This window comes from Medicago truncatula, chromosome 6 (assembly GCF_003473485.1).
Source record: "Medicago truncatula cultivar Jemalong A17 chromosome 6, MtrunA17r5.0-ANR, whole genome shotgun sequence".
In the NCBI taxonomy this organism is placed as follows: Eukaryota; Viridiplantae; Streptophyta; class Magnoliopsida; order Fabales; family Fabaceae; genus Medicago; species Medicago truncatula.
Window position 1 is genome coordinate 32,491,372 of NC_053047.1, and position 8,804 is coordinate 32,500,175.

Here is an 8,804-nt window from a genome sequence, read left to right on the forward strand (position 1 = left end):
CTCTCTTCTCATTCTGAGCCTTGTAGTAATTAGACTTAACCTTCCCAGCATCATCAAACATACGACACTTATGCACCAAAGTATCAAAGTCTCGGATCTCCTGAACACACATGTACTGATAGATATCCGGCCTAAGCCCACTTTCAAACTTCACACACTTGGAAACCATAGCATCCTCCGCATTGATGTACGGGCAAAACCTTGCAAGCTCCTCAAACTTCACCGCATACTCGGCCACGGACATACTCCCTTGCTTCAAATTCAGGAACTCCACTTCCTTCCTAGTCCTCAAATCCTCTGGAAAGTACTTCCTCAAAAACTCAGCCTTGAACCTTGTCCAAGTCACAACCTCTCCATCAATCTCAAGTCTTCCCTTAGCATTGGTCCACCAATACTCAGCCTCCTCAGCAAGCATGTGAGTAGCCAACCTCACCTTCTGATCATCACTAGTCACCATAGCACGAAAGATCCTCTCCATGCCTTGCAACCATGTCTGAGCTCCATCCGGGTCGAACCTTCCCTTGAACGTAGGTGGATTGTTTCGCAAGAAACGATCAAGCCTCCGCTCCTCAGCTTCTCCCTCATTCCGACGACCAATCGCCGCTTGCTCATTCGATTGAGCCAACACCTGAGCCATCGCTGCCAAGGCTTGTGCAATCGCCGCATCATCACGACCTCCTGCCATGTTCGCACTACACAACCATCTAACCGATAAGAAACAACACAACAAAGACTAATCTAAACACGACTGACCATGGCTCTGATACCAACTTGTAACGCTCCTATTTCTATTAAAGCAATTAAACATGCGAATAATACATTTATTCAAGAAATAGAGATTACGTCTTATTCAAAATTCAAAAACCGATAGACATGTATGGAAACCTCAACAGTTACAGCGGAATACAAATCAGAGTGATCAAATATATACATGCCATGAGCAAATAAATCATGTCTCAAAGGTAAATCTCAAAACCCAAACATACGGGTTGTCATCAACAAAATCATAATCCAACGGAAGATACAAACAACCTAATCTAGACCGACACGACAAGCCTAGATCAGAGCCGACACGACCCGATATCGGAGAAAGCTCCCGATATCCCACGCAAAGACTCACCGAGCACTACTCCTGCACAACGTCTACTCACCCATACAGGCAAGTAGGCGGTTAAAACCACTGAGGGTAAGCATTACATTATCATAATCCAGATAATAATCAAAACAAATAATATCATGTACTTGAATAATAATAGTCATGCATAAGTACTTATATCACAATTTGATAGTTCATATCCACATATATCAATCACATGAATAATTATCCAATCATAAATATTCATTCACAACGTCATTCATTGACAATCATTAGCAACATTCATTCATCTCAATTCATCACCAATCACATAATTCACATAGGACTCATGCTATGATATGCACTTATGGACACATAAATGCATGCAATACCAAATCTCAACAAGGTCGTCACCTTTCGATGCCACTTGCACATCGATTGTAAGGGCTCACACCTGCCTTACAATAATCTCGAAGTAAAAGAGTCATCCCTTTTACAGCAACAACGACTATGATGCATGGACATGTGTAATGACTCGATAATGTGACAACAATTCTCAATCTCAACTCAATATATAGGACAACACCCAATTATATTGATTATCTCCACAACATTGCATTACCAAGAAAACATGCCCACACACAATTAAATCATAGTATTCATCATCACACAACAACTTGATTATCAACAATCAACAATATCATTCACACAATAACTTGATTATCAACAATCAACAATGTCATTCAACATCAACTTTTACATCTACTACATCATAAGTAAGATAACATATACATCTCATGATAATTATCATACCAATCATTCATACAATTTCACTTAATCATACAAGAATGGTCACGACAATTCATAAGACAATACGACATAAAGATTCACTAGACCACCTTTTCACAAGGTTAAATCTCCCATAAAAACACCCCTAGATGATTAGGATAAAGTCCCTATACTTAGGAAGAAGTTTGGAACCAATTGGAGCGAAGAAAAATGCATTTTTGAGGTTTTTTGTCAAACAGCATCGTGGCACGTTGGTTTCCCATCGTGGCACGATTTTTCCAGAATCAGACAGGCTGAAAACCTGGTCAAAATCGTGGCACGTTGGCCCCGAATCGTGGCACGATTGTGGTTTGACAGACAGCATCAGATTTTCAACTTCTACGTTTTCGCGCATAAAAATCAAATCGTTAGTCCGTTTTCGATGCCGTTTTCGCCTACATGGTCCTAACACTTAGCACTATCATAATGCACAGAAAAATCCCAGTTTCAACAACCTCAAATTCATTTTACAAACCTCACACAAACACTCATTTTCCAAAACGGTTAACAATTGAATTTTCAAACGAAACTCCCGTTTTCTTCCAAAACGACTCGACTAACGTAACCATAACATAAAAACAGAAATTCCATCAAGTTTAACTCATCCAACCACATAGACAACTCAGTCAACAACTTTGTATATCAAATTTCAATTTGGGTTCTTCACTTGAACATCTAGCACAACTTCACCAATACAAACAACTTATTTCATAAAATGGAATACTCATGATATCATTCAAGGACAACAACACATCTACTTCAACAACACTTCATTTAGACATGAATTCAACCATAATTCAACAACACAATATCCCAATCCAACAATTGAGCAAAACACATAATTATCCATTTTCACCAAACTAACAACAACAACTTATTTCACAACAACAAAATTATGAATCATGCATACCCAAGCCATGAATTAGCATTCATAACATCACTTAACAACAACAACATATATTGATCATGAAACATATCACAATTCATCAAGAACCATGTATAATTCACCAATTGAGCATAATTTACAAACTACCCATTTTCATACATCATGAACTTGCAATTTCATCATCAACCATTCATTTAACATCAAATTAACATATCCAAACATATCTCTACAACATAAGCACGAATTTCAAAGATTGGGTTCATGATAATCACTTATTCTCATAATCAATTATGCATAGAATCAAGAGAAAAAGAATTAGCCAAATGATTATGATAAAGACTAACCCCCTTACCTTAGATAAAGATTAATCCCAACTTAGGCTTCACTTTAGCTCCTAAGCTCACCCAATCTTGATTCCTCAAGCTCTTCTCTCCAAAACCCTTTTGCTCTTCTCTTCACCTCTTTCTCTCTCTACCTCTCTCTAGAAATGTTTGTGAAAGTGAATGAATGAATTTCTCTAAGACAACCCTAGTGTTATCTCCACTAATGGGCTCAACTTAGTTTCTAGTGGGCTTAACCCATTTCTATCCAAACCAAAATATTTCTACACTTCAAACGATATTTTAATTAATAACGGTAAATGTCACTAACGGTAAAATCTCGACTTTCTCTAGTAACTTAATGAAATAACCACTCTCACTAAACACTAAAAGTAATTCTCACCCAAAACTATAATTTTACCCGTTCTCACAAAATTACCAAAATACCCTTCTAATACAAAAACCCATGAAAATGCACCCATGACAATTAAATACACACAAGCACAAATAATCACACACAAACACATAATAAAAGTAATTAAAATAAATCTAGCTAAAAATGGGGCTGTTACACTTCACAGCTTTGGTGTAGTGTGTAAGATCCCGTATTTTATCCTATTTATTTTAGTGTGTTCAATTAAAATATTTTATAATATTTTAAAATCTAATTAAGTCAATAATAAAAATAGATAATTATTTGATTATATAGGTGCAAGTAGCGATATAAGTTACAACACATTTTCACTTCCTGTACACGTCCCCACCATTGAGAATTAAATTTCAACCTCCCTTCCTAATTATCTGGTTAACTCCTTCCACTCACCCACTCATTCCACTCCTTAGAAACATAATATAAAAACGGGTTACATAGAGAAATAGAGAGAAAGGGTAAGTAGAGTCTGAAGGAGAAAGAAAAGAGAACAAAAATTCACTTTGCTGAGACAAGTAAGAACATCTTCCCTCTCACTATCCTTTGTTATTATTGTGGTTATAGAGAATTAAATTATGGCATGTCTCTCTTCTTCTGTTCTGGTTTAGTATTAAGAGAATTGGATAATTGTTTAGGATAGAAACTGTAATTAAGAGAAAGAATTGTTGTGTAGAGATGAAAGGACTGTTAGTGGAGTAGAAATGTAGTATAAATGTAAATTGAGATATTGTAAATAGGAGGAGACCTGATGACAGAGGTAGTATGGTAAATTTGAATCAACCCTTAACTTGAAGTCTCAATTATATGGCCTATTACTAATTAGTGTAGCATAGTTTTACCTTAATTGTTCTCTGATGGGTAATCCTAATACTCTATGCATTAGTTATCTTAACCATGAACCTTATTTCAATTTTTAAAGGCCAAGCCTAAAGTGTACTGAGTTATTAAATAAAAATAGAAGGTCCTTTTTGAATTCTAGTAAAATGAATTAGGCAGATTGTATATTAAGCTGAATTGTACCGTGCTAACAAAAAAAAAAGGGGGTAAAATAAAAAGAGGCCGTATATAGATATCAGAAAGAATGAAGAGGTAGTAAGTCATATTTTAATGCAACTCAAGCCTTGACAGTAGTAATTGAAATTGAAACTAAGCTAGTAAATATTTAATTGTGAAGGTATAGAGGTAGGAGAGCAAAGACCGCCGCTTGAGGAGTTTAACGACGGTTATTACGAAGGTAAGGGCATCACTCCACACGCTTCCGTACGTATATGTGTGAATATATTTGTGTTGTGATGATTATCATAGTGTTGTTGTTTTGAAGTGAATGCTATGTTTTATATATTGGTGATGTGATAATTATCTTGGTGGTGTTGTTTTGGCATGAATATTATGTGTATTATTTATGTTGTGTTGTTTTAATGTAAATAATCTTTGTTTATGGATGAATAACCTTAAGTAACTGAAATGGCGATTCAAAACTATATCCAAAGGTGGGATATTAGACTTTTGATTTTTTGGAGATTACCCAACGGTGGGGTATTTAAAGAGACTTTCATGCATTAGATGACTCAGACAAATGCCCAATGGTGGGGCACTGACCATCGATTTTTAAGAGTTACTACCCAACGGTGGGGTAGTGGCGATTCATATGCATTAGGTGATTCAGAATAATGCCCAATGGTGGGGTACTGAACACCGAATTTTTAGGAGTTATTACCCAATGGTGGGGTATTGCCCAATGGTGGGGTATTTTGTCCAATGGTGGGACATTTGGCTCCGTTTAAAGGTGAAATCCGGATCATGAGCATTGCATATAGACTGACCGTTAGGGACTAACGCATTTTAGTCAAGTTGTAACTTAAGGCTAAGAGTGGTGACTAAGAAATTGAGTAATGTTTGTACGGCCTATCTAATTATTTAATTATTTTTGGTTATTTGTTGAAATATATGTCTGCATGAATATTTGTACTATGTTTGTTAGTTGGAGATGACCCTTACTTTTGAACCAGATGACAACCCCAATCTGCCTCACCGAGATGGTTTTCCTTCCGGGGATACGATATAACCTACCTGATGACGAGTTGATTTAGTGGAGAGTGACCGGTCTAAGGAGCATTCTGGAGTTAGATGCTAGTGTTGGGCCTAGTTGATCAGCTTTAGTCTTTTTATTTCCTTTTGTTGAGAACCTAAACATGGATGGTTATGTTGGACAAATTTTATGCTTCTGTTTATTCCTTTATGTTGAAGTACTGTTCGTACTTAAAATATTTATGTAGTAGGAATCCCAAAACTACTTTTGAATCAAGAATGGTTTTTGAATTGAATGTGATCTTATGCTTTTGTATTCCAACGTGTATCACTTGGGAGGATCACTAATGGAGTTTGGAACTTTGAAGGAAATAAACTAAGGGGTTGTTTGCTCACTCCAGTGATCCGTTCTATTCACTTCGACGACCTATTTTGTTATACGAAAGAAAAAGGAAAGAAAAGAAAAAAAAAAACAACCATCTTTCTTCCTCCTAAGATTATTTTTTTTTTATTATTTTTTTTTTTTGGTAGTAATTATTCCACAATTTGGGATGTTACATAGTGTACACGAGTTTACAACTCAACAAATAGTCCTTAGCATGTATCAAGATGATACAAAAAAGACTCACAATAAAACAGAACTAAACTTGCATCAACATAATACAAGAGTAGAACACACAACGACTCAAAACCCTAAAAACTAAACCTTTTTAGTTTGACGGCTTGAATAAATAATTAGGTCTTGAAGTCTTGAATATATACTGAAGCAATACGGGTCAAATAAACGGTTTGGGCTTCAGAACAAAGCAGATCGTCCAGCTGATCTGCAACACACGAATCAGTACCAACAAAAGGAAAGTCCTAAAAAGTAAGAACATCTTTAGGAACTTACAAACAGATCCAAATGATTCCTAAAATATTACCAATCTTTTAGGAATAATAAAACAACTTATTTTGTGCAGATATGCGTGTTGGTTGGTCAATAAGATAAGGAAATATGGTTTCCTTAAATAATACTAGGTGCGTGTACAAGTAGGCATGAACCCAGGCATACTAAACCGTGCCAGAATGTTGGAACATCGTATCCAACATCATACATGAGTATTTGTTTTAGCAACAATGAAGTCAATACTCAAATATCCAACAATCTCCCCCTTTGGATTTATTTGTTGTTAAAACAAACTGAGGCCATACAGACAAGATAGAGAGATACCACACATACATTTCTTCAATCCATAATCATGAAGAAAAGTAACAAAACTGCAAAACGGACATGTTGAATCATCATCCAGCACATGTTGGAACAAAGTATCCAACATCACAAACATGGATATTTGTTTTAGCAATAATGCAGTCAATACAAATACTCAACGGTTTCTTTACAAAGAGATATCAAAGGGTTACAAGAATCAATTTTAAACCTAATTCTATCCAAAGTCATGAATCTCTTCTCGTAACCATGAGACTCTATCCTAAAAGTGTTTTATTCAAGGTGAATCAAAACAATCCCAACCCTAGTGTTTGTTGCCAAGAGAAATCTCTATAAACCATAGTTTGGTGTTGGCTTCTAAACCTTATTTTTCTGCTCTCTCTCTATCTCTCTTTTTTTATCTAATACAACGTCTATATTTATAGTACAAGCATCCCTCAAAATTTTGAACAAATCCACGTTGAAAAATACGTTTATGTTTTTCGGCATCAGCATAAAATCGTGCTACAATTTTTTACGAATGAGAAGTGTCAATTCTGGTCCAAAATCGGGCTACGATTTTGGCAGATTCCCAACCTTCAATTTTGAGTCACTTTCTAACATTTCTCCACCTTGACTCTAAATTAGTGATAATTCCAATTTAAACATCAATCACTTTTCTACTCCCTCCATTTTATTTTTCCTTGCTTCCAACTGCACCAAGTAGCTCCACAAGCTTCCAAACCCTTGCCTCTTCAACCCTCGGAATGCCTTCCTCCCTATTGAAGATCACCCTTGCATCCAACTACACTAGGCATTTTAGGTAGTTCGACAAGTCTACACGACAAACCTCTTTAGCTCCCCAGAGTGATCAAATTTGTCCTCCTGAAGATTCACAATCCATGCCATACATTTTTCAAATCCCGAATGCCTTTCGTCCTCTTGAAGAACTCCCTTGCTCACAACGAGCCTAGAACCCAAGGTCTCCATAGTTGTACCATTTCCAGTGTCATCAACTCCACCTCAAGTTGAGCTTTCTATATCTACCTCAACTTGAAATGCATTCATCCACTATGACTTTCACCTTGCAATGTATCAACTAATGGCACAAAAACAAGTTTCTAAGCTAACAGTTCTCCTAAGTAAAAAATAAGGATAAAAAAGTGCAAGTGTGAAAGCACATGGATTAATATACACTTTAAGAGAAAACACTATATTGCTTGAATTACAAGTTATTCCATGCCACGAATCTGGCCAACAAACAGTTAATTTTTAAACTAGAAAGCAATTCCTTCCTTTGAAGGAAAGTTTGAAGATACCATTAACTAACCAAACAAATTAATGTTTCTGTGTTATGGGGATGAATGCAAGTTTAATTAGAGGAAAAGATCAAATTGAATTTGTTTTCCTTTCGTAAATTGAATTAATGTGCTATTATCATTTTGATTATGCATCATTACAGCATTGTCAACGTCCCATGTGTTGAGTTTGGTAATATGAATACTCTGTACAATCAATTTGTTGAGAAAGATATCAAAGAGTTTGAAGCATTCCATCTTGCTATTCTTGATAACTTCAGCTAAGCATGAGCTTCCAATTGAAAATTAACCATATGTTAATTTATTGCCTTTGAATGTTTAGAAAAAGAAGATAATTCAAAATTATATTTCATAGAAATGTTATATTTAAAATACATTTGGATGATAATATGCGCTAATTTTAATATTTTGCACACAATCAATTTTATTATTTTATCATCTAATCATACCTATGGAAACAACGGTGGCAACATTACATTAGTTTGACTGGAACTAGAATCAGATCTCTTAAGAAAAGTCTCAGAATTCAAGACTTGAATGAAAAAATGTGGTTAGAGGACGACAAAAACCAGTGGATACTTCGCAACACCAATGAAGCATGATAAAATATGGCATAGTGTGCATTGTCACAATAATTAGTTTCACATTATCACCATAAAAATATTTATACTTGCAAGTAAATTTGATGCAGCACTATCAACTAGCTATACACGGGAAGCATTATGATGC

The 8,804-nt window shown here is 35.6% G+C and overlaps 1 long non-coding RNA gene across 1 annotated transcript; it reads left to right on the top strand.

Moving 5' to 3' along the window:
* The first annotated feature begins 3,912 nt into the window (after window positions 1-3,912).
* On the top strand, window positions 3,913-5,863 carry LOC112422472 (uncharacterized). Its single transcript, XR_003012778.2, has 3 exons — window positions 3,913-4,054; window positions 4,714-4,773; window positions 5,549-5,863. It is a non-coding gene; the product is annotated as an uncharacterized lncRNA (long non-coding RNA).
* Window positions 5,864-8,804: the final 2,941 nt, after the last annotated feature.